Source organism: Corvus kubaryi, unplaced genomic scaffold (assembly GCF_017639235.1).
Source record: "Corvus kubaryi isolate FWS band 111438036 unplaced genomic scaffold, C.kubaryi_AGA036_p1.0 66, whole genome shotgun sequence".
Lineage (NCBI taxonomy): Eukaryota > Metazoa > Chordata > Aves > Passeriformes > Corvidae > Corvus > Corvus kubaryi.
In genome coordinates this window covers 16,221,777-16,249,394 of record NW_024582054.1, presented here as the reverse complement: position 1 = coordinate 16,249,394, position 27,618 = coordinate 16,221,777, and the positions used below count along the sequence as shown (strand labels likewise).

General features: G+C 38.1%; 1 long non-coding RNA gene across 1 annotated transcript; it reads right to left on the bottom strand.

Annotated features, from left to right (window-relative positions):
* On the bottom strand, positions 1-27,618 carry LOC121674096. Its single transcript, XR_006019443.1, has 2 exons — positions 25,792-27,618; positions 1-557 (listed from the first exon to the last, which is right to left on the bottom strand). It is a non-coding gene; the product is annotated as an uncharacterized LOC121674096 (long non-coding RNA).

Genomic DNA, 27,618 nt, shown 5'->3' with positions numbered 1-27,618 from the left:
TGTATTCCAAAAACATTTATTTGTATTCTTAAGCTTGTGAGAAACTTAAGATATCGGTTTAGTGTGACTCAGGCAAATGTTATATATGAAAATGATGAGATTTTAACTAATTCAAAGTCCTTCGATCTTTGTGAGTTTGAACACATCTTTACAAAAATCATTATCATATTGTAGTGTGTTACCTTTAGATAGAACAAGCTAAAAAATGTATAATGTAATGCTAAGAAAGGTATAAAGCAAGTTGCTACTTGAGTATGTAGGATAGAGATCTTAACCTAGTACCTCCATCAATGATTGATCTCCAGCCATTGTTGCTGTACTTTCAGCTGGTAAAGTGTCACTTTTGTGGGTCATTTTGGCTGCTTCTCTGTGTATCTTCAATGAATGAGGAAAAGACCCACGCCTTCTGCCCTTGGCTCACCTTGCAGGCATTCTGTGGAGGAAAGTTGGGGCACGAGGTGCTGCAGGCAGCTGCTGAGTTCCCAGGCACTGAGGGGACCATGTACTCGTACTGCCCACATTATGAAGACCATGGTCTGCACTGGAAGAGACCAGGGCTGCAACAAACAAATATAAATAAAATGTTTATCTTCTTATTTTGTGAACGTCTACAAAATTAAGAGCTCAGCTTTGAGAAGATTACACTGGCAAATTCTTCTCTGTTGTGAGCAGGATCTTGCTGTCATCATTCAAGGAGGAGTTTCATATTCTGGCCCTAGCTTACATTGTGAAAGAAATCTGGATATTTCCTAGAAGCCTGAAGGTTTTTGGCTACTAGAAATGCTAGAGATTTCCTCATGCTAAGAAAAACCACAGGCTTCTCCAATTACAAATATAATTGTAATTCACAATTAGAAGTTACAATAAAATAACATTTCCTGAAGAACCAAAGACCAGTTTAAACTTCCAGTCATTATTTGCAGGGCAGGAAGGATGGAACTGGATTGTAGCTAGGACTATTTACGTGGCTTGTACATTTCCCTTAATAAAAGAAACATTATGCCCAATTTGGACACGCTCTTAAAAAGGCAAAGTGAAGCATTTGGAATAAGAAAAGCATTTCTCAAATGTCTTTTTCATCTTCTCCATCATTCAGTCCCAAAGAGTTCAAGACACATTGTTGTCTGTCAGACTAAACAGAGAAAGGAAAGCATTATTCAATTCTTGAAATATTTCAGTGCCCACACATCTTCAGTTCTCATGACTTTTTTTTCAGCCATTTGTGTCAATGATACTATCTATTCAGAGAAGTAAGAGGCAATAGAATAGAATGTTAACCTCTATAATGTCTTTCATTCCACATACTACCCCAAACAAATGCTTTACCAAGTTAAATAACATAGCTATAGAATTAAAATATTCCAGAGGGAGAGGCAAGGAAAAAGCCAGTGTTTTCAGTTGAAAGTGGAAGAGTAATGGCAGCTTCGAAGACCTGTTCTGGGATGCAAATGAGGATGTTCTTATAACCTTCAGTTCTATATTTCAGGGACTTTGCTAAGGGCAGGATGCTCAAGCAGAATTTGGAAGAGGGCATTTCCAAGGCAGGAAAACAGGGCAGAATGGCATTTCAGTTCTATTTAACCACTTCAGATCTATCCTGCTTTCATGTTTTTTCTGATTGAGTAAAAAACTTAAAAGGATACAGTTTTCCAGACTAGCATACATTGATGTGACTCGTAATTCTGCAGCATGATGCTGGTTTATATGAATTAGATGTGTGATAGATCAAGAAAGTGGAAATATTAGGATTTTGTGAGGTTTTGTAATTATGAGCTGAAACTTTCCTAAGACAGCCTGTGAGATTTTTGATACACTTAGGTAAGATATTCTCTTTCTGTCCAGAGCTTAACTTCCAGCACACGTTTGGACTTCAGTTCCAGTCTGAAGTTTTATATTAATCAGGTCTGAATTTTGCATCTTTAGTGTATTTTTCTCTCTTTTATCTTGTCCCTACTGTATGGATGCAATTTACAAATATTGTCTCACTACTTAATCTGTTACTGATGAGTCACCGTCTTGATAGAAATGTATACAAAGGTATACAAAATGCTAAACTAGAATAGAGCATAATTACAACACAGTGAACTATTTGGCAGCTGGCTCATTAAAATAGTCACGGAGATAGTTTTTAAGTCTGTATAAACATGAGTAGTAAATGCTGTATCTTTGTGCTTTCCAAGGAAAATTGTACATAGTCAAAGTGATAGACTCCTTACAAATATTGGTTTAGTCCCATTTAGTGATTTATGGAAGTAGACTGGTCATCCTCATGACAGCCAATAGGTACACCTTTTCTCTTTGACATTTGTTAGTCATTAAAAAGCTACCTCAAAATATGCATGCTTGACTTTGAGACCAGCATAAGATTATACGGAAATACCCTGAAGTCTAAATGCCTACAGAAATAAATATGTATTTTTATAGTTACCTGGATGTTGTGAAGAAGCAGTGACAAGATGAAGAGGGTGTAAATTCTCCCCTCCTTGTACAGTGGAAAGTGTTTTCAGTTTTATACTACTAGTGTAATTCTGTGAATGAAAAAATATAAAAGTTCTGTGTAAAATAGAAAAATTCTACTTGCAAGAGGCAGGTTGCATTTAACTGAATCTTTAAAAATGAAGAGGCAGTATAGATGAATTTATTTGTTCACATTTAGGCATGAAATAAATCTTCACATAATCCAGTAACAGATATTAGATACCTTAACAGTCTTCCAGTAATTTAACAAGGATGGAACAGCACTGTAGGTAATGGTATTTAAAAGTTCTTAGTTATTGCTTGGTGCTTGAGGTTCTGCAATCCTACCCCTGAATTTATGAATGTATTTGTCAAACAATTCTATACTTTAGTCAAAACTGAAGATTTTTGAATTAACAGCCTGGCTTTGGAAGGATAACTATCAAAAAGTCATGACAGCAGCAGCTGGCATGGGTCTGCAGGATACCTTTTAAAAGAAACTTGATATGGGAATGTCAGCTGGTCAGCAGATTGCATCTGCACCTCTCTTGAGCTTCAGCTAGAGGAATATACAACAAAAGGGTGAAACGAGTATTTCCTGCTGCTTTATCCCTGTACTATTTGCCACAAGTACCATTATCACAAGCCTTTTTTGTGTTGTTCCTTCATCCCTGCAAATATTCTTCAAAGAAAGGTCAGGGATCTATAGAGCTAAGCTTAATACTGTTTTTGAAATATACTATGATGTGCTGCAGACCAGAATCCAACACGTGAGATGGTCTGATCATTCCCACTTATACAAACAGAAATGACCACATTAACTGGTGACTCAAATTAGGTCCAGCTGGAATCCTTAGGTGAATTAATAATTTTCAAAGGTACCAAGCAGAAAGCTATTTCTCTGCCTTCTGAAATAAATTGTGAGTGCCCCAAGGAACGGGAAATAACTGATAGTCTTCTTAATGTAAAACCTTGTTTATTTTCCTTTTAACACTCTCAGAAAATCAAAATCGATTACCACATTTTTACCACATTGTAACTATTCTCAAAATCTGGGCTGAATACTCTGTGCTATATTGCCCAACTGGAGAAGTAAAGAGGAAATAATTATCTCTCTTACATATTGCAGTGTATAGCTATTCAATGACAGAATTCTTCAATTAAAAAAGAATTTGAATTAAGTAGATCCAAGTCCTTCTGGTATTTTTCTCTACTGGGGTATCCATGTACAAGCACTGATACTTTTGCTCTGATCATCCCAAGAACATCTCCTATAAGGGCTGGATGTGTTTCACTGCTCACCATATGTCATAATTTTTGCAACGAAATACTGAAAATATTTTTTAAAATCAAAGGTCCAACTAGCTTAATGTCATGCCTCTAACAGTGGACAAATATAGTTGAAAAAAGGATTTCAGAATAGGGCCAATGCACAGATATTTCTACAACATACTTTCCTGACATTCTGGGATTTCCTAATGAAACAATAATATTTCTCCATTAGAAATATATATTATGTACCCATTACTTAGTTGTGAGCACCTGTCTTATGGAAAATAAGTATGTCCAGATAAGCATGTATGCATACACACATAGTTGGTTGTTGTCAGTGTCTTAATACATATGTAGATAATTTCCATTCTAATGCCAAAGTGCATTCTTGGGCCATGTGGGCCATGGCAGTAGGAAGGCCTACTAAACACACACAACAGTGTGTTTAAAATTTTCACTGGTTGTCTAGTAAGCACACCCTTGCTGGCTCAGAACACCCAGCCTTCATGCATCAGTCCCCAAACACTGTGGATGCTTGAATAAGCACAAATCACAGAGAATCACAGAAACTTTAATGTTGGAAGAAACCCCCATGATCATCTAGTCCAACTGTCAATTTAGAACCATAGTCACCCCTAAGCCACATCCTCAAGTGTCACATCCAGACACCTCTTGAACACTTCAAGAGATGGTGACTCCACCACCTCCCTAGGCAACTTATTTTATCTAATATTTAATCTGAATCTCTCCTGGCATGACTTAAGGCCATGTTATTTCATTGCACAAAATTGTAATAAAAAAATAGTAAGGGAAATTTTCATTGCCTTTTGAGCCTTAGTTCTGGGGAATGTTTTCTGGCCCTTTTTTCCCCCCAAAGCTTTAAAATAAAAATTTATTTCCAGTTCTTGAGGTGTCGTGTAGCCACATCTTCAAATACTCTGAGCTCTAAGAAAAGGAGCAAATATAGCTAGCATTGACACAGCAAGTAATTTTTAGGTAAAAAGCTTCAGTCAGGCTTTCACAGCCACTGCTACATTCCTTCTTTATGATGTTTTAGAAGTTCCAGACAGAAGAGGAAGTGCTGAAATACTCAAAGAAAGGCACTTCACTGCTCCAGAATGGAGTCCTGTCTGGAACTCACTGTGAACCACTGGACCTCATAAGGGAGACTGTCCTTGGGTGAGGCTGATTCTGGCTTCTACAAACCTATGGCAGCTGAAGACTTGAGCTAAGATGCAGGGCAATAGACTGTGACCTTTTGTGTGCATTCTTCCCATAATTATACAATAAAAATGCAGACTGTTATTTCTATCTTGCTAAATATCAGCTGTGAGTTTGAAACTGTCCAAGATCCAAAACAACACACTTTCCCTTTAACTTAAAAGCTAAAAGTAGGCAAAATCCACAATTTGGAGATCAGGGATAGCAGTATGTCATACAAAAAGAGGCATAATATGACAATACTGATGGGACTTTGTGTTTGCCTGTTGGGTAGAAAGTGGAATTTTTCCAAGACCTTCTAGGAAAAGGCAGTATGGAGTCCTTTTGGGTTGCCAGAAAACATTGACAACCCTCAGGTGGGATACCCTTTAGGAAGGTTAGAGAGTGGGTTGAGGGAAGGATCTGAAGAAAAGGAAGTCATCATTGTGGACTTTCCATAAATGGTGAGGTAAAAGGTTAAGAAAAAATAGCAGAGGAACTAGAGTTTTTTTATTTACTGAAATTATATTTGCCAAATGAAACATTGTTATTCAATGAGAGCAGGTGATAACAATTCCTGAGATGATATCATGGGTCCCATGACCATTTAATCCTTGCTCACCTGTGTACCTACAAAATCAGAGTGGGAGGAGACATCTGGGGTCAGTTCAGTAATTGCCTTTTTGGCATGAAGTTGTGCTTGTCTTTCAGATGATCAGAGAAACGTATTGAGCAGTGCCTTGCAATCAGTGATAGTGCAGAAGGTATCATAGATCTTTCTGATATTTAGTTGGCTTTGTGCCTCCACCAAACCATGGCTGCTGAGGTAGCTATGCAAAGCTCTACATCGTGCTGGCTGAGCTCTTCCTGTATAATAAGGAATGCTTGAATAAAGTTAACCCAGAGTAGATTATCTACCTTGCAGCCCTGTGGAGCTTCAGAAGGGCCGGGAGCACTTCAGTAGTTAATTGGTTTGTGTTCACCACGGGTCTGATAAACCAGAAGGGAAGTCTCTTCCCCTTCTGAGCACTTTCTGAAATAGTTGTTTACTGTGTACCTTTCATGCCACTTCACTAATGTCCTCTGGTTCTCAAAGTATCTTGTAGTTTTACAAAAAAGGCTGAATGGTGAACTTTGTCTCGTGATAATATAAGAATTAACAGTCACAGAAGATTTAAATGAGTTGGATTAAAGTCAAGTCTGTCAGCACAGCCCATTGGCGTAGTAAAAAGATGAAGATGTGAGTTATGATGTATCTCCTGTGTGTTGTAATTTTTTGTATGTGAAATAGTTAAGGAGAAATATTAACGGTAGTTTCAATGTATTTCACTCTGATATATAATCTAGAATTCACAAATATTCTTGAACAGGTAATAAAATGGAGATGTTTTGCTCCCTGATGAAGAAATTACTTTACAAATTAATTTCTTGTAATCAAAACTTTTCCAGACTTATGCTACATTCTGCAATAATTTTGTTAGGAAGGTGTTGTAGATCCAGAATAGAATTTCTAGTGAAGATGAAATGCAGTTGCAGAGCAGGTATAACCCAGTGTGCAGAGCCATCTGCCTAATTCCAATGAAAAACCTAAAGTTAAATCTCCAACATCCTATAAACTGTTAGTGCTCTCTTTTTACCCCAATCCCCACATGACCAAGCATCAGAGGTTCCTTTGAGGATTTATGTTTTCTGTAGAATCTGGTAATACTTAAACGTATTATGGCTTAAAATTAATGTGAAGAAAAAGATAAATTTTCAAGTATTTTTAAAGAAAATAGAATTTAAACCTGTGAATTTGGGGAGTCACAGCTGTGCATTTTGCCAAGAACAGCAAAATTAAGAAAAAAGTTTTCTTATTTTTTTCCTTAGTCATCCATCTTAAATGCAAATGCTGCTATTTCTCCTTATGTTGACACTGAAAATACAATATACAGGTTTTTAATAGGATTTTACTGTGGTGAGAATCAAATCCAGTATTATCCAATGACTTTGTGAAGGAAACGATTAACTCTGGAGAAGTGACTACAGACAAACTTGGAGAGAGCCAACAGAACTATAAGAAAAATTTATGTCTATCCACAATGTTGTTTTTGGCACAAAGGAAAGTTAATGAGCAAGTGCAAGAATAGGAAACAGCTGAACTTTGTCAGATATTTTTGGTGTTCTGAAGAGGGCTGTGAGTAAATCAGCAAGAGTGAGAAAACTCCCAGGTATGTCCACAAAATTACCTCTCCTTAGATGAAGGATGGTGAATTGTGGCTTTTCAGGTGAGTGAAGGCTACAGCCAAAGCAGGTCATGCTTTAGGCAGAACTGGAGTGCACTTTGGAAGTCAATCTGAGTGTGGAAAATAGAGAGATGATAGGAAGTGGGATCAGTAAAATAGGGAATAGCAATTTTGACACATTGAATATATTACTCCTGTGTGATCAATGAACATGCAAGGCACAAGAGCACATGCTCTAAGATTGGGACTTGCTTCCTTTTCCGGCTAGAAATAGACCTGGGTTTATTTAGTGTTGTCCTTGGTTATGGCAATATTATATCTTGCCAAGAAAGAGTTATCTTTTCATTGCTTCTGCCACCTTTTCCTCATTCACCTGTGGTGACAAGGTGAAAGGGCTGACACGGTAAAGCAGAAATATTTCCTTATGTGCTTGTTTCGATTTTGAGCTTTAAGGTTGCTCCTCCTTTGGACTCTAAAGAAAGCAGAGCAATGCAGAAGTATGTAAATAGCTTCTGGGTTGCCAGATAATAGAATTCCCTCATGAGTTAATGAGAGGATGGGCACTCAGGTGAGAACAGCTGTGGCTCTGTAATTGTTGTTTTTCCCATGTATGTGCAAGTCTGGGTTTTTTTAATACCTGAAAATGCAGAGATTTTTGCTTTGTTTCTTGCATTCACTATTCTAACATTCTTCTTTTTTTTTTATAAACAAGAATCAATTATCCTTTGGTAATTTTGATTTTAAAGAAAATATTTAAACACTTATTTATTTTTTACTAAACACGGGCCTGAAAAAGCGTGTGTTTAAAAAGTAATTTTGAGGTGAGGTTGAGAGTCGTGGAGACAAGAAAATCTAGATGGAGTTGGTTTTTTTTTTTGAGAGAAGAGACAGTAGCACCTTCTGTGAAAATCTTTGAGGAAAAAATCCTCAAATGTTTTCAGTTTTCTGCTTCCTGCAGGTATAAGATGAAATAATAGCTTCCTTCCACAAAACAGCTATGTTTCCTTTCATAATATAGTGGATAGAAGAGCTTTGATTTTGGCCAAATTAAAAAGGGGACACTGGTACTTGTTGTGAAGTGTGTATCCTATCCTCCTACTGCACAAGTAGGAGAGCTGCAAACAGAGCCTTTTTCTCTACGCTGTGATACTCAGTACTTGGAAACATGATTCTGCATGTGTTTAACTTTCGATGCACGAATAATTCAGCTGAAGTCAAGCTCACATGTGATTCCACACACCCTTCTTAGGAAAGTAGTCATTACTGCTGGGAGTATTCCATGGAGCTACGTGTATAAGGGCCACCTATATCAAGAACAAACATAGACAGTGTTGCCAGGGAACCCCAGGAGATTTGAGAGTGCACGACAGCAAGAACAGACTGAAAGGGTCTGTCCTGTACTGCTTACACTGCAGAACGACACACTCTGGATTATAATCAGCCCCTTGAGGGCTGCCAGTTTATCCTGCCTGTATTTCACTGCAAATCATTCTTCTCTGCTGGGTGTATAGCTGCTGTGACACTGCTGAGGTCATTTTACTTGAGCCAAGGTTGCAGTCACTACAACGAACGACTTCTTTGGCAAAACATTGACAGCTTTATGGTGAAAGTAATGGAGTCCAGCATGTCCTTCTTTATTTTTGTGTCAGAGGTTTTTAAGGCTTTGGCTACACCATTAAAACTAGTCAATCAGGTAGATCATATTAACCAGCCTTCTTTCTTCTCTCTGACACTGTACTCACAAGCCCATCCTTGCATAAGGGTCAGAATGTTGCTATTTATATATTTCTAGGTTTTTTTGGACCATGTCACCACTTGTTTTCTTTTTTCACAGCTTCTTAAAAATCAAGATTCTTGTCTTCCCCCTTAGGGCATTTCTTGATTTAACTCACCTACAGAGGAGGACAGCTGTTGTTGTTATTCAGGAAGAGAGCCACTGAGATCAAAGACTAGCTATGCAAATTGTCTACTCTTTGCACCTTATTTTATTGTCATGGTGTCACCTCTACCTGTCTTGTCTGAGCATCTCTTTCACCATTTTGTTACCTGGTTCTATGCTAAAATGTGGGATGTTCTTTCTGAACGAGCCAAAAGACTACAATACTGACCTTAGAATCACAGGTTCATAGAATATCCTGAGTTGGAAGGGACCAACAAGGATCACCAAGTCCAATTCCTGGCCCTGCAAAGAACAGCCCCAAGAGTCACACCATGTGCCTGAAGCTGTTGTCCAAGAGCTTCTTGAGCTCTGTCAGCCTTGGTACTGTGACCACTTCCCTGGGGAGCCTGTTCCAGTGCCCAACCACCCTCTGGGTAAAAAACCTCTTCCTAATATCCAACCTCAACCTCCCCTGACTCATTTTCGTGCCAGTCTCTTGAATTCTGTCACTGGTTACCAGATTGAAGAGATCAGTGCCTGCCCCTCCTCTTCCCCTCTTGAGGAAGTTGTAACTGCAATGAGGTCTCCCCTCAGTCTCCTCTCCTCGTATGGCTTCCCCTCAAGGTCCTTCATCATCTTCATTGCCCTCCTCTGGATGCTCTCAAATGCCTTAATGTCTTTTTTGTATCATGTTGCCAAAAGCTGCCCCCATAACTCGAGGTGAGGCTCCTCCAGTGCAGAGCAGAGCAGGACAATCCCCTCCCTTGCCTGGCTGGCGATGCTGTGCCTGATGAACCCCAGGACATGGTTGGCCCTCCTGGCTGCCAGGGCACTGCTGGCTCATGTTCAACTTGTCATCAGCCAGGACCCCCAGGTCCTTTTCTGTGGCACTGCTTTCCAGCCTCTCATTCCCCAGTCTGTCTGTATATCCAGGGTTGCCCCATCCCAGGTGCAGAAACTGGCATTTGCCCTCGTTACACTTCATACAGTTGGTGATTGCCCAGCTCTCTAATTTATCCAGGTCTCTCTGCAGGGCCTCTCTGCCTTCCAGGGAGTCAACAACTCCTCCAAATTTAATATTGGCAAACTTACTTAGTGGTTTTATTTGGGTTTTTTTGTTGTTGTTGTTTAAAGGACTCTTGTGTACTTTGCTTTTTCTGTGTACAAGGCTTTAGTCAATGTATACAGTAAAAGGTATCTGTATACATGAGGATTTGTGGACGCAGTAGAAGTGTACACTGGCAACTGCGTTCCTTAGCCTTTGACCATTGTGTGATTAGCTCTCTGGGCTTTTTATGTTGATTCTTTAGACGCTAAATGCAAATAAAAAAAAGGAGGCAGGACTGTGAATTCATGTAGCTTTGTCTCTTGCCTCTGAAAATTATGGATACAGTCCTCTTAACAGCAAAAATAAAACCCAATTGATGTGGATGATGAAAACAGAGCATCTCTTGTTTCAGACACTAATTTAAGGTCAGGAGGTAAAAGTGAGGGATAACTGGGAATGTCTTAACAGATTCCTGCCCTGCCATCAAGGCTTTGAATTTCTGTTCCTCTCTTTCAATCTTCACTGCTTCACAGCAGTATTATAGAAAGTAGTTAATTGGCCATTGTTTGTGGAATTAGTTTCTAACTGCAAATGAAAAATACAATTTTCTCAACTTTGGCTGAGACATGACAATTTGATTCCATTTCAATGGGTGTAATAATTTTCTATTTTGGTCTGGCTTTTTGCTGAAAGGGAAATAGGTGTGCAAAGGAATTTTTGGAAAAGGCTTCGTAAGGAGTTAATGGAAGAGACTGGTATGAAAACTAGACAGATGTTACGAATTCTAGAATAAAACCAGGTTCTGGTCAGTGGTGGTAGAGACCACAACCACCTTTAATAGGCATAATCTGCATATAAGTAGCAGGTAAACTTTGTTCTGTTCGACCTGTGATGTTTAGAATGAAGAAGTAAAGGCAATGACATATGTTTTCATTAGCTTCTTCCGTCAAGTTTGCTATTTAAGCCTTTTCTCAGAAAGTAGAAGCAGTTTTATTTTATTTAAATTGATATATTAATTAAATTAAAAGCAGTACTGCCTTTCAAACCTTTTTATTTTTTTTCCTTCCCCCAAGATAACATACCAGAGTAAAGTTATAGATACAGAAAGTATGTATGTTCAGGAAATAGGTGTTGTATCTCATCTTTGTTTCAGAAACTTCAGCAGTGGACTCCCTCAATAGGTAATGATCTTCAATACCAGATATTCCTAATAAACTGAAGAGTTCAGGTAAGTGTAATAATATATTTAAATTATTTTGGATATACAGGATCATATTTTACTGATTTTTTTGTTTTTTAGAGGTTCATTCTTTCACATACTGATAAAGAAATAAGTTTTGAACGAGTTCTCATGAGCTTTGAAATTTTATTCAACCACTCAGTATTCTTTTAACTTTAAATACTACAGGAGGCTTTCTCTGTGTGAAGGGCTGACAATTGAAAAATGTGTTTGCACTGTATGTTCCAGAGACCTTGGAAGGTGTGAGGAGGACAAGGAAGGTGCATGCATATGTTGGCTGTTTTCCATTATATTCCCAAGCTTGTTTATTTTTTTTGTGCTCTGGTGTCTGAACTACTCTTTTGTATTCTGTGTATAGAACTTCAAATTTGTAAAAATACTGTCACTGGAGATCTTGTCCCACTTATATTAACAACTTAGTGTCTCAAAACTGTATATATTTCCAATGCCTCAGTGACAGAGAAGTATTATCATTCCCATTTTAAGTGCAGAAAGTGTGCAATTTTTCCAGCATGACATAGTCTCTCTTTTTCAAGATGAAAATTAAATACACAGGTGCTGGATTCAAGCTCAGTTTGAGCATGGTCTTCGCCTGCATTGGAAAGGGAGAAATTGTACTTTTTCTAATCCACAATTAGAATTCTTCTTTAGCCTAGAAGTGCTGGTTAGCTTTTAGTGTCTGAGCAACAAATACATGACTAACCAGCTCCTAGCAAAAAAATTAATTCTAAAGGCTGAATCCTTGGACTCTTAAACTTCTTCAAGTATTGAGCCCTGTGACCTTCACTTAAGCTCTTTGAGTTCACACAGCATCATACTTAACCCTTCTTTCCTATTTGACTTTATTATTTCTCTTAAATAGTGTCACCTTCAAAGCATCTGAATGGGCCACCAGAAATCTAGGCTTAGTTCCTGGTCTTGCCACAAGCTTCCTTCAGCCAACACTTTATATTCCCTGCTTTCAGTGGGTTGTGGACTTAGGACTTTTGGCCTAGGGAATGTGGGTGAAGGGACTTTGATTTTTCTGTAACTCCAGTACTACTGTGATGCAACTATGAATAATCATATTAATACTGTGTTTGTGTACATAGACATACACTGAGTCTCTCTCTCTCACACACCTGTGTCATGATTTGGGCACATGGAAAGAAAAATAAGAAACGCAAAAATTTAATAATTTGGGACTTGTCAGGCTGAGGGATGCTATCTCTCTGCACAATCTCAACAAATCATGATGAAGTGCCTAGGCAGGGAAGAGACAATGCCCTGGAGCTTGTTTCCCATGTGTGTTAGGGTGTTTTCTTCTCCACCCCCTCTCCTACTTTACTGTTCTTCTTTCTATCACTGTAAAAATTCTCTAAGACATTCTGCCATTAACCAATGGATATGCAAGTGACTTAATTAAAATAACTTCAATTATGCTGAACACAAGAAATTAATTATATAAATTAAAACAATCATTGTTGTCCACATCAAAAAGATTTTAGCAGTAAGACAGGATACACAGATGAGAACCACATAGGCAGCAGAACGTGGTATAAATATTCTGATAATTTAAAAAAAAAATCAAAATTCCCTTTAGTCTGAGTTTAATTATCCTGTTAAATTATAGTGTAAGCATTTTATTTCTATTGACTCTGAAGGAAGAAATTCAGTGAAAATTATGAAAATATTTTACAAGTGATCAGCAAGTTACATGGTGATATACACTGTTGCTGCTATTGTGGTGGTTGCTGCTGTGATGGTAGTGATGGCTGTAGATGAAGGCTCCTTTTGTGTTAGGTGCTGCACAAACACTGTGTGAGGAGAAATTACAGCAGTGAAGAGAAATAACAGCAGTGAGAAGAAATAGGGCTATATGATCTCTAAAACAAAGGCAGAAGAATCTCCAGGTAAGTGGTGAAATGACTTCTGTATCCCCAGAGGCAACAGAAGGCTAAGGGGCAGAGTTAAAGCAAAAGATTAACAGTGATTTAAAACCAATTTAAAAAATCCAGTAGTTAATGAAAACTGATCTTCCATTTTTACACTAGGAAAACTTAGATAAATGGATAGAGAGGCCACAAAATGCAACTAGTAAGGCACATAAACTAAAGCCTGTCAAGGCTAGGATTAGACCTTATAACTTGACTCACAATTCCTTGCAGTAAGAAAATCATACTGCATAAAATTAGTTGTTGTGTGTTTTAGTCATCCATTCTCTGATTGATTAATTTTGGGGAAATAAAGCATCATCATAAATACTTTTAAGTCAGTACAAACAATATACTTAGTCTACAGGGTTTTCTTTCCCTAAAGGTCTGCTTTGCCTAATTCCCAGATAAACTGGAACACCTCCGGTAAACATGATCACTATGCTTTTCCATATTTCAGAGATAGAAGGAAATCCCTTAGTCTGTATGAACAATGTCTGGCTTGCCTGCCTTTTGTAGAAGCCTGAGTATTCAAAGAAAAGCCAGTGTTTCTGAACAATACAGTAAAACAGAGACTGCCTTTGGACAGCAATTGCCCCAAATACTTTTTATGGATTCAATGACCCTGCTCTTTTGGAGCAGGTGGTGTTAGCTGCAGGTAGTTTCACCATGACTTGGTTTTTTTTTTTCCTCTCTCTAAAAACTATTTGTTTTATCCTTAATGACTCAACCACTTTTGCCAAAAAGGCTTTTTATTTTTTAATCCTCACAAAGGGACAGAGAATGGTGTTGAAAGGTATTGTAGCTGGCATAGCCTGAAGGCACTGTGAAGCTGGGTAAAATACTTTGTCTCTTTCTCACTGTTTAATCTTGGCTTGCAGTCATACTGACTTATTAAAACAAAATGGAAAAAAACCCAACCCACCCAAATATTCCAGCTTGATTTTTATCATGAAAGGACTTCTGTGCCAAGAAGGCACCTGGTTGGTTCCAGAGTGTTGTTTTCCAATGTAGCCAGATTATTAATTATATTTCTTTTGAAGGGCCAGGTCAGAATTTTGAACTCTGAACATCATTTACCTCTCCACAAAAAAAGCAAATATATAAACCAGCTTTTATTAATTAACCCATCCTGAGATTGCAAGGTGCTGACAAGAGGGCACAGTTGTACTAGAAATTTGGATTTCCAGATGAAATTTGGAATGTTTATGAGCTGTTATGGCTTTACCTTTTCATCAGCATACCCCAGGAGCTTTACTTTGTTCCTATTTCCAGTGTAATTTTAGACTTCTGTCAAGTCTTTATCAGATATCTCTTTGTTTCTGACCCTGAATATTTGGAGATTAACTCCTGAACTTGCCAGTTCCAAACCCTAAGATCATAGCAATGATGCAAGAAGTCAGGAGCCAACTGGAAATTTAGTAGCAAAAGTGAAATTCAGAACTACAAGCATATAATGAGCCCAAAGAGACACTTCCAGCAAAAAAAAAGAGCTTGGAAGCTGCTATTCTAGAAATGAAGTGGTGGCTGTCTGTTGCTGTTATTGCTGGCTAAATTATGACAGCAGGCTGAACACTGGAGAGAGACACACATGAGTACCTTATGTGATCTTGAAACAGGATATTTTTACTGCAACCCACTGGAGTAAAAGGGGTACCAAAACTATACTGAGAGGTATCTACAGCAGAATGAGACTAAAATTACTGGCCTTCAGTGTTATTTTCCTGCAAGAATAACAGCGAGGCTGACTGTAGGCTCCCCACCTGGTATTCCCAATGAACTCTGGGTGTACAACACATTTATACCAACCCTAGGGACATATCTACTTGCCCAAGCACTCTCTAGCTTTCCAGTCACCTCTTTTAAAAGTGTTAGTCCAAAAACAAAGCCTGATAGTTTCTCCTATCATGATTCTGATGTTGCTTATCATGGATGCATATGGGATTTACAGCGTGATTTGAAACTGAGTTGTTTGCATATCTGTCTGGGTCATGTGATTATGCTGGAACACAGAATGTTCCTCAAATGCTCTGTCACATAATGTGGTTGTAAGCTGTAAGAGCAAAGAGTATTTTGCATAATACGCCTTGTAAACAAGGACCTCAGAGTAGAAGGTTCTTTGTGCACTTTTGTTACTTGCTCGTTCTATACCATTGAAACAGTTTCCTTTATTCACCATGAGATTCGTCCTGAACAGGATCTGGTATATATTTTCTGAGCCACTTCATTCTATCATTACAATATGTTTTTTTATTATGACATCCTAGTTAGTATGTTGTTTGGTCTTAAAAATTAAGCAAAGTTGAGTTTGGGTGATAACTGGATGAATGTCTTCCAAGAAAACATCAGTGTTACACAGGAAATAGCATTAGTGATTCATAACAAAATTATGATTCTTCAATTTGAAATACTTCAGAAAGAATAAATCTTCTGTATTTTGAAGAGGTAAAAAAGCTGAATCATTCTCTTCAACATGAACCCTGAGGGTTTTGGTTTTATAGTTGGTTTGAATTTTTTTTTTTTGTGTGTGGGAAGCCTCTCTGTCTTATATGAATTGTATGGTGTTGCTTAACTGCTGCCCTTTAGTAGCCCCAAGACTAGTCTGTAGTGGTCCTACCTGAGTGTCTCTTGGATATTTGTAGGATGTATTTGATAATAAATCACTTGACCCACCACTACTTCCCTTGCTGCCAATATACAAACACATTATACTTTCTTCAGGGTGCAGTGGGTGCAAAAGACTATTTTGTGCATAATTAACTTGCTGCTTAAGGGAGCTGAGTAATAAAGGCAGGTGGCTTCCTTAATACGAATCAAATATGTTGAAGAAAATGTTGCTGCTAAAAAAAAAAAAAAAATAATAATAAAAGGCATTCACTATTGGGAAAATTACTTGACCCCTTGTAGAAGTGGAGGATGTGAGTAGGATGGTCAGGGAATGAGATTTTAAATGTAAAATTTCCAGTAAGATTACTGTTTCTCATCAGCTTTCATATTTGTATCAAATGGGAGATATTTGTATCAAATGGGAGAGATGAAGATGAAAGGCTTACTCACAGACACAAAGTGAGCCAAAGATTAGCACACATTATTCTCCTAGTTTCCTGAACTTTTGGAAAACAATTTGCTTTTTGCCCCTTCTGTGCAATTTTAGGAGAGGTTTGTTATTATGACCTAAAAATGAACAAAAGAGTAGTTATGCCGTTGTAAGTGTAGGATTCATCTACATCAGCAGAGCCCTTCTCCTCATTACAGGCTTTTGAAAGGTCTAGCATAATTTAGCAAAACTTTGCAATGGTCTTTCTTTGCCAGTAGAGCAACAAAAATCGGGCCAAGGTAAGTGTGATCTCATATATAATTCAAATGAATTTGTATTATAGACTTGCATGGTCCAATGCATATTCCTTGCCCAAAGGAAGATTCAGCAGTGATATTACATCAGATGGTTATGTTCTTCAGAGGGACATCATCAGTCTGGAGAAATGGGACTGCATGAAGCTTGACAATGGGAAGTACAGTGTCCTGCACCTCGAGGAGAACATAGCCCCATCCACCAGGAATTCTGGGTGTCTCGGAAGCAGCCTGACAGAAGCACACCTGGGTGTCCTGGTGGACTCCAAGCTGAACGTCAGCCAATAATGTGCTCTTGCAGCACAGAGGACTAACAGCCTCCTGGTCCGCCTGAGAGACAGCACTGTCAGCAGCCCAAAGGAGGGGATTTTCCTCTCTACTCCGCATTGGTGAGGCCCTTCCTGAAGTGCTGTGGCCAGCACTGGGTTTCCCAGTACAAGAGGGCGTGGACATGCTGGAGCAAGTCCAGCAAGGACCACGAAGCTCAGTAAAGGAATGGAACATTTCTTATCCTAGGAGAGTCTGAGTGAGCTGGAACTGTTCAGCCCAGAAAAGAGAACTCAAGGGTGCATATATGGGTCATATTGTCACCTATATTCATGTGTTTAGTTCCTGACATGGGTAGGGGTTAAAGAATATGAAGCGAGACTCTTCTCAGAGTTTCTCAGTCAAGACTCAGACAAGAGAAGAGACAATAGACACAAACTGAAACACAGGAAAGTCCACTTAACAGAAAAACCCATTTTTGTTGTGAAGGTGGTCAAATAGGTTGCCAAGAGAGGTTGTGGAATGTCTGTCATGGAGATTCAGCTCCTGACTGGAAAAGACTTGGAGCAACCTGCTTTAGCTGACCCTGCTTTGAGCAAGGAGATTGGACTTTATGATCTTTGAGGGCTCCTCACTCTATGATTCTGTGTAGCTACCTATAGGAAACTGAGCTGTATAAACAGTGGGGAAAAGTTGCTGCCATATTTTGCATTCCTCAGCAAAACTAAGGTTTCCTGGAATGATCTTTTGAGAAGAAAATATAGAGGTCAAAATCCTTTGAACTCTAGAAACTGTAGGTTTGTCAAATCTTCTGCAAGAGAAGGGGCAGAAGTCACGTGCCTTGAAATCTCTACCAATTGAGACAATCATTTTAGAGTAATTGTAGAGAATAAGCCTATTTTGGCATAGGGGTGGACTGTGCAGGTCTCTGCCTGTGCAGGTAAATTTCTATGGTTCAAGTGTTTCAACACATGTTACTAAAGCAGTATTTTATTTGTGTTAGGTAGACTACACGACAATGACTCAAAACTGAAGTTTGAATGTACTAGTAAAAAAAAAAAGATAGTACTCAAGGGGAGGTGACTTGCTTTGTACTGTTGTTACCCAAAACAGTTTGAGCTAACTCTCTTATATTCTAGATTGTGTGAAGGATTTATCTGGGTAAGCAAGTGGAACATAAGAAAGCAAAATGTGTGAAGCCAGGTTTGCTAGTCTAGCTGTGTCCTTCCTGGCTCCTGGAATGCTTATTCACTTCTTACATCTTTTGCCCATCTGCAGGACCTGAAATTGGAGGTTTTGTTGATTTTGTTGTTGTTCATACCTTCAAATATGCCTAAAATATTTTTAAAAGCTGATTAATTATGCCTTCCCAGCATGGTGTGGGAGTTCACTCAGCTATCACTTACCTGCTTACCACTTTTACTGCTTACCTGATACAGCATAAAGGATTACTTTTTACTGCATGGTCCCTCATTAATTTTTATTAGGTGCTGGTCAACTCCTTAATTCAATCCACTCTAATTAATTAACGTGATAAGACACAATACCCTAATATACCTATTAATACAAATGAGTGGAATCAACTTTGCTGCACACCTGTTCTCAGTAATCTGCGCAAATACTAGTGAATTATCATTGCCTCTCAGAAATAACATCCACAGTGACATCTTTGTTGCTGGCTGATGAAGCTCATGTTATTGCATTACACAGGATGCTTTGGAAAATGCAGTCTCTGTGACTGTGAACTATGGCTGAACTTTATACATCTTGAAGAGACTGCTCTAATTTGCTTGTGACCCCACCAGAACTGTCTGCCTTTATGGCTGGAAATGCTATAGTACAAAAGTGTCTCAGAAATATCAATGTATTAAATATTGCTAGAGTCCAAAGGGCAAAATCAGAACAGACAAAGTAGAAGTGGACTTGAGTCTGATGGCTGTAAATTGATCCTCTGTACAGGGAATTATTTCCTTGAAATCTGCTCTGGCTCACTCAAGGTCATACAGGCCACCCATGACAGAGGACGTCTATAGCTCTACAGCAGTTTTAACCACAAGGTGCCTGGAGGAGAGGTGCTAAACTTGCAACAGACCTGGCCTTCATTAGAGATTGTGAAAGAGGAAGAATATGCAGATAATGTAAATTTTATCTAGTGAAAAACATTTAACATATTTTGTCTCAAAACTGTTAGACAAATTTGATTCCCTTTTCTTCCCTTCTTGATAAGAAAAGTAATTGCAGTACTTCTATCTTTCTTTAGCTCTGATTTGAGTCAGTCATTGCCGATGTTGTAAGATGGGGACAGTAAGACATATAGGCATCTTAGAATCTGTAAGGAAGTCCATTGCAGATTATGGACTGGACAAAAGGGGTTCATGTTTTCAATTTGGAAGCATAAAGTACTAGAATATATCCCATTTTCCCCTCTTCTCTGTCCCAATATCTGTTTGGTGGAATGGCTTGTCTACACACAGTTAGGAGTAATTTTCATATGACCATAGCCTGAAGAAACTACTATTCAAGTTTTCAGTTCTGTTTTTCCAGCCATGCAAAATGCCAAGGCTCTGGGCTTGAGCTTGACTCAGGCATTTTAGAGGGGGCTGGAACTACATGATCTTTAAGGATCTTTCCAACCTAAACCATTCTATGATTCTTCTGTACCAGCTTCTCGAAAGAGAACGTAACCTAAGTGGTACACTTTCCTACCTTTTCCACAGACAAGTTTATAAGGTCTTAGATGCAAGGAGTAATTCCATGTTCATTTTCATAAAATCTGCTGACCAGAAATCAAGATTTCACTGCTCTTGAACACCTACAGAATGTCTGCTAAATACATTCAGATATCCGTGTATCACCAGTGACCTCTGAGAGCACAATAAGAAGAAACTGATTTGCCTCTGAGAAACAGAAGTGATGTTTTATATAAATTTACTTAAAATATCTTTGGAAGAGATTGCTGAAAATGGTTAGGAAAATCAATGGAGTTCACTAACCAGAGGGATCTTTTCCTGCTTTTCAGTAGAGACAGCAATGACTGGCTGGGATTATTGTAGCACTGCATTGATCAGTTAGATACAAAAATTATTTTGTACTAGAAAAATTGCCTTTGCGAGTTTAATGCTTTATGGATTAAAATTTAGTATGCTTGAAAGTGAAAAGCAAAGCTGAGAGATACATCCCAAGTCCACACAGATTTGCTATGAAAGCAAAAAGTGTATCAGAAGAGGGAAGGATGAATAGTTGTATGGGAAAAGGGACAGAAAATTTTTGCCCAAGTTGGTAAGGCCTCTAGCTGTGAGAAACTGAAGTGTACTCTTGCATGCTTGCTGCATGCAGCCCAGACATTTTGGCTGGCATGATGGGGAGAATGGCAACAGGTATGGAAGTGTCACCCTAGCAGAGCAACTCCTAGCAAGGTGTTAAAAAACAAGTAAAATGAGGGTTTGAAATTCAGTTGGTGAAGCATACTGCCCTTTTACTGTCCACCTCCTTCTTACAAGGAACAAAATTAAGGTCTCTGATGGGAAGTGCAGCATTTTTCTTGAGGGCAGGAGTGCTGAGAACACTGTTCTTAGAAATAGTAAGGTGTGGTTTTGCACAAAAAATAAAAAGTTTTTTGTTTTATAGCTATGAGTACCACTGCTGACATGAAACTGAACAATTCAGGGAAGGCAAACACCTTGGAAAGCACATAAAAATTGCTACAAGACTTCTCCTGGTAAAGTCAGTGGGACTTTTTGCCTGGTATGTTGAAAGGTTGAAATCTCTGTAATAAAAAAAAAAAGAGAAAAAAAGGAAAAAACTGTAGCATATAATTTAGGTCTTGACTTTACTGCTTTATTTGTGTAAGTAGTTACACTCTTTTCCAAAGGCTTATTCCATGTGGTGAAACATTACTTTTTCCTAAGCTATGTTGCAGTGTAAGTTTCTTAATAGTTTTCAGACATAAAGGTATTTGGGGGCATATCTTTCCCTTGTTAAAGTAATGACCAACGCTTCTCACTTATTTCAAGAGTACTGTAATATATTCAAGGCATTTTTAATTAAAATGGATTATTCAGTATATGTACAGCACTTTGAAAGCTACGTAAGTGCTAAGTGTCATTACTATTCAACTCATTATCTTTTACATTTATTGTAAAACTAGCTATGACTTAGCTGCTGTTAAGCTTCTTAGTTCTCAAGGAAAACTAGTATTACAAAACACTGACTTTTTTTTTTTTTTAAACGAGGCAAATTACTACTACTGCTGATTACAGCAATGATGATAGTGTATGAGCACTAACTGAACCAATGTAGAGGCCAGTTGTTCTTTAGGAAACTATACATTTATGAGTTGCTATGCTGCACTTAATCATAATGGTCCCATTTGGAAGCACGGACACATGAACATGATTTGTCATTGCTCCACTCTTTTTACAGACCCCATACATGCAAACAGATACACCCTTGGGAAATGGTAACTATACACCTAAATTGTGTCAGTGGTCACAGGAGGTACAGGGCAGTGGGAAATCAGAACTGGAACACACCCACAAGGCACTTGCATTATGCCTGCACATATGTGTTTCAAGAACGGGACACTTCAGCTAATGCTGTCATAAGAAATTTGTTTCTGTACAAGTGCATTTGAAAATCCAGGCTTTTGAAGTTTCTATCTGGACTAAATATGCCTTGCTTAAATTTAGGTGTGTGCATGCTTCAATGTTTTGCAAGATATTTTAAGGGGGTTTTAGGAAAATGATCTTATTTTGTCAGGAAGGGGCAGAACTTTAACTTTTTTCATGTGAAATTAGAATCTTGCTAGCACCCTAGATTAGAATATTGCTAGTCAATCTGTCAAGTTTTCCACTGAATAATTTATAGTAATAAATATAAAAGTCTACCACTAGATATGTCAATAAATCTGTTTTTCTCAGTGTATATATACCTTATCCACGTATATTCAGAATGTTTTGATGTAAAAACCTGAACTTTACTGTAAGGAAAGATTGTGAGTTAATAGGAGTGGGGTAGAATAATATTGTGGCTACCTCTAAGGTAAATGCTATGTGGCATTATTTAGGCTACAAAAATACTTGCCATATTTAGTTGTCTTTTGGCTTGGTTGTAACAGAAGGACCAGAAGAATACTTCCGTTCTTGGAGTTTTTAGAAGAAATATATGGCAACATATAGGATATAGTCTATCTTTGTTATTTATTAAATTAATAGTGTCAATCCTACCTGTACACAGTGAAGATGAAGGCCCTTTTTTCACTAGCAATGAGACTTCATAAAGAAAATCACATAAAAACTTGATAAGGTTCTTGGTACTATGAGTGTGAGGGGATAACAGATTACTGCCTAGGTAACTAAAGGTATAATGAAACCTTACAGGTGAATGGCATTAATTTGTGTCTCTGCTGCATTATTCTGATTACTGCTGTTAGCAATATCTGGCATTTATACATCTTTCCTCTGAAGATGTAAAAAGCTTCAAACCTTTGGAAACCTCACTTAAGTTTCATAAAAACCAGTGTTTGATATAACTCTCTAAGTAAAAATAGGTATATAGAGAAAGCATGGCAGAGGTTTTCAGTGGCTTATTTAAATGTACACAGTGAGTTGTTTGCTGACTGGGGACAGGTTTTTTGATTTTAATCTACTGTTCCATCTAAAATTCTTCTTTCCACCACCACAATTCTTCTGATGTAAAGGGAATTATATTTAACTTTCTGAATCACTGCATTTTCTTTCAAATGCCTGTTCAAACATTTTTAGGAGGAAATGAAAACTAATGTTCCTGGGTACATGCTCACAGCATTTACTGAAATGGTCTGTCATGCTGAACCTTAGAACAAGCGGCTTTCATCATCTGTAAAAACTTCACCTTTCCCAAAGGAAGATTTTTCCTTCTTCAGGTTGGGAAGGTGGCACAACAGACCTCACAACAGATATTTAGGCAACTATAAAGAGCAAAGGACATGTGAGGGCATAAAAAGCAAATATCATAGACCCTGTACTTGCATTAAATTTATTCTAAGACAAAGTTTTGATTTTTTTTTTAAAGTTGAGTTTCCCCTTTTTATAAACTTGCTTTTTTAGGGTAATCCAACATTAAATCATCAAAATCTTCTTTTCTTGACCCTCTGTTGTTGAACATTAGTTGTGGCAGCATCAAGTAAATAAGAACCTGAGAATCAAACCTGCTATTTTCTTTCTATTTCTGGCTGGAATGATTCTTTGCCTTGATAAAAGGAGTAGAGAGATATACTGAAATAGAAGAATTACAGGACCCTGAAATTCAAGTTCTGGCTTGTGACTGCAAATTTCTGAAATTCTCTGAGGCTCTGCCCCTTTCTCCACTTCATTCTTTCAAACTTTTGTACTTAAATTGAAACTCTTCAGGGCAGGGATTTTCTATAATATATACTAATTCAGGGCTTAGCATAGTTGACGATTTAACTTAAACATCATATTTAATAGTGAAATGAACAAACCATAAAGAAATGAGCATGAATCACTGACCCTAATGTGGGGAACTGTGGTAGGAGATGGATGGAGGCAGCCATGGGATTGTACAAGTGTCACAGACTTCTAACCACAGAAACTGAAGACTGAAAGAACATGCTAGGCCTAAATGATTTCGAAACAAAAAAGGGTAATGGGATTAAAATGAATTAAAACCAAACAAAATCAAACAACAAAAGAACCAAAGTGGGAATGGAAAACTTAAATTTCACTAGAATCAAAGCACAAGTTTCAATAAAGCTGAAGTCTGAGTAAGTCTGAAGTCAGTGTCAGTGGGAGACAGAAAGTATTCTTATTTCTTACCGTACAAAGCTCTGGAGTACTTTCTACTTCTCACATTGTTGAGTAGGTATCCTGTCTAGCATCCCTATTATCTGTGGAAATACAGCTCAGAAATTTGCAGGTTTTCATGTAAAAAATGAAACATTATTGAAATAGTGGGTTTATCAAGTGACTGACTTGAAATATTTTCCTCCATTTCTTCAACTGCCAGAGATCTGGAAAATACTGTCATGAGGGGGAAAAAAAGCACATAAATTTATATATATTTAACATCCCTCTATAAGAAGCACAATGGACACTTCTTGCATTATCACTTAGGTTGTTTTTGGATAATAGAATGAACTATTTGTAATGTAGCAATGAAAATGTTCTGTATGGACAGTTTGAAAAACTGAGGAAAATATAGTAGAAAACCCAGAATGAGCAGATGATCTGAGTAGTCTAGGAAAAGCTAGAGCCCTGGGGCTAAGGAGACTTTGAGCAATATTGTTCATGTGTCCCATATACATTTAACAGTTTTTAATAAACCCATGAAACAGAAGGAGTTCATTAAAGTAATGCCAGTCTTCAAATGGCCTGAAAGCTGTTATTTATACACTTGAATGTATAAAACCAAGCTGTTGCAAGGAGATTTGGACACCTACAATACGGTTTCATTCAAAGATTTGTAGTTTCTGTCATGAATACTGAAAACATTGAAACAAAAAAAAGAAGCCTTGGCTTTCAGTCTTTGATATAAGAAGTTCCATATCCTCACTTAGGGAAATAAATTGCCCATGAACTCCTTACTGCCTCATCCAAGAAGATCTAGGTATTTTCCTTATTGCTGAGGATGATGAGCTACAAATGTATAGATTTCCCAGAAGATGCAAACTTCTAGGATATTTTGGCTGCAAATTCATGATTTTTAAAAGGCATACAAATGATGGTAATAGAGTACTGACAAAACTGAGAGAAGCAAAGTTAGGTAGGAAATTTGAATCCTACTGAAAAAAAAAATTCAAAGTTGTCTGATCTGAGACTGAGTATTGATGGTATTTGGATATATACAGTTACTAATCTCATGCATCTAAGAGGCTATTCTTGAGAAGAAGGTCAGTGGTTTGCTGGGAAAAAGGAAATGGACCCTTCTTAACTGGAAAAGGTGGGGCTGGAGGGCTTTTCTAGAGCTTTGAGCCAAATTACTTAGAAATGGCTACAGAGATGATAAAATTTTATACAGATTCTCTCTCCGCCCTGACAAAGTCTTTTGATTATCTTTATTAATAAATCAGCTTCCCTGTTTTTCTTTAAAGAAACTACCTTATCTTTTAGGGTGGACAGGGTGTTTTGTTTTGTTCCAAAATTAGGTCTGACTCAGCCAGATGTGTTTTAGCATCAGCTTTGTTGAAACAGGGAGATGATTTTTGTTTTGCATAGAAATTTGGGGATCATTAGTGAAGGGATGTGAGGAATTCTTCTAGTCTCAAATTTGACACTACTATACAACCACACCCATGAGTCAATTTTTTCATTTTGCCATCATACAATGAATGCAGGCCCTTAGAAGGTACCAGACTGACAGCTTTGAAATTTATAGAACAGGTTTTGCAGAGGCATTAGCAGTTCCAGTTCTCCTTGTGTACTTCGATCTTTCTGAACCATTGTGTCTTGATTATAAGACAACCTTGGTTACTGCCTGGTATATCTAGGTATAACTTGCCAAAATGATATTATCTTCTTTCCTTATCCAGCAGTGACCCAATTATATGGCCTTTTCCTTCTTTAGTTCATTTGAATACTGTCCCAGTTTGGCACCTATTGGATGAAATTACTCTAATTGTAGCCCTGCTTTGTGGACTGACTGGGCAGTGAGACTGACTTCCTTTATCTACTTCAGGGACTTCACTCCATGCCATTGGAGAACTGCTTCTGTGGGCAATTTGCATTCTTCTTACCTGTACTCAGCTGCAGTGCAGATAAACTTAAGGGATCAGGTCTCTGGGGTATTAAATCAACACCTCTCACAGCTGCCAGTTTCACAAAATAATCAACTCTCAATTATGCGGCATAATGGCAATGGTAGAATAACCCAAATAAAACAAAAACAAGGCTTATACAAAAGGTAAATAAATTAGGCAGTAAGGATAGATTTAGTGTGCTCACCTTGGAAATGCTGGTAAGCAAATTCCTGTAGAGAACGGAGGCAGCTTTAAGCAGGCAGAATGGGGCTGGGGATGAACGATGCTCCATTCAGACATGGTGATGTGGCCAGGAGTGATGGAGGCAGGTAAGGCCTGGAGAATCCACACCATGGATAATCCGTTCAGATAACACTGCAACTTGTGGGGGAAAAAAAATGCTTTTTTCATTAAACATATTATTTTTTTTAAGAAAGCATGCTGCTGGTCCTAATCAAAAAGTGTAAATAGACAATGAAGGCTCAATGGCATTTTAAGTGAGGGAATTGCTGCTGAGAGATGGGAGCGATTTTTCTCTTTTGGCAAAGAGAAAAAATGCAGGTTTATGAGAGGCACAAATTCTTGTTTGGCTTTAATAAACAAATTTTGCGCAGGGCAGCAAGGCTGAGTGAAACTTTTCTCTTCCCCATCTCTAGCCATATCACTCTGCAGCTGCGCAATTCTCCAGGGATAAGCTCATGGACACACTAACTAGCTCGGAAACAAAAAGCTTCATTCTTTGGTTTTGGCAGTGAAAGCAATGAGAAGCAGCAAGGCAGGCACACAGGTTGTGCTGAATCCTTTGGGATGATCTCTCCCATGAACCTCCTGGGGGTAGGACCCAAGCAGAAGCCTTGCTTGCCTGTCACTGAGAGGTACTCTTTCACAGCTGTGCTGCAAAGAGTAACTGCATTCAAAATAGTCTTACTTAGTTGGAGAAAATAAGTCTGAGTAACCAAAATATCAATCAGTCTACTTGGTTTGTACTCTAGTGTCTTGATACGGTGTGTTTGAGTACCACTGTAGCTTACACAGGTAGTTAAGCAACAAGCAAGTAAAAACCTACACAAAAAGGTGAAGGTTATAAAATACACTCCCTGACATACAGAAAGCTAGTATGGATCCACTAGAAAATGAGATTAGAGGACGTGGCCTGAGATTTAGTAACTCCACCTCAAATTTTCTGTGTCCAGGTAGAGTTATCAAGAGAGGTGCAGTAAACGAACTTACTAGGGACTCATACCCTAATCTTCATGCTACTGTGGTTGAAACTGGAATGAAACATGATGCTACGTACGGTTTCGGTTTTGATGGCACTGATTTTTATAAACATTACAAAATATGAACATCTATACCGATACTGTTGACTTTAGCCACATACAAGGTTTAGTAACAGTAAATGCTTTAATGTTGTTGGCTTTGCTCATTCCACCTTGACAAATTATGGATGATATGTTTAATTTCCCATTACTGAACCTGACTGCTCCTTAGATTATGAGAGGATTTTATTTTCTTTTGCTGATGAAGAACTGAGGTACATTGTAGGGCTATGCCCAAATTATATAGGAAGGTATGGCAGAGCAGGTAACTGAAATGAGCTTTAGCTGAACCCTATCTCAGTTCTTTCATGCGTGAATTGAATCCTGCCTAATTATTCCTCATATATCAAATTCATCCCATTTTCCTTCAAGAAGAACGGCTTCAAGACTTCAAGGCTCTCTTAGTGTCTCAAGGTCTGAAAGATCTAGCCTTTCTTCCTTGTTTCATTACCATCTTCACGCTTCAAAAATGAGATTATGCTCTATATACCAGACTTTCACAAAAGAGGCAAGTAGTGATTTCCCTTGTATTTTTGATGTCTGAGAGAAATAAACACAGGGATCAATTGTTTCAGTCAAGAAGGAGCAACTACTAACTACTGTCAAAAAGCAGAGTTAAGCTTTCCTTCTCTGTTGAGGGCTGCTGGACTCTCCTGTCAAGCTGACTAGTAGTGCATTGTGCCCTGCAGAGACAGGCTGCTTCTGAAGACAGC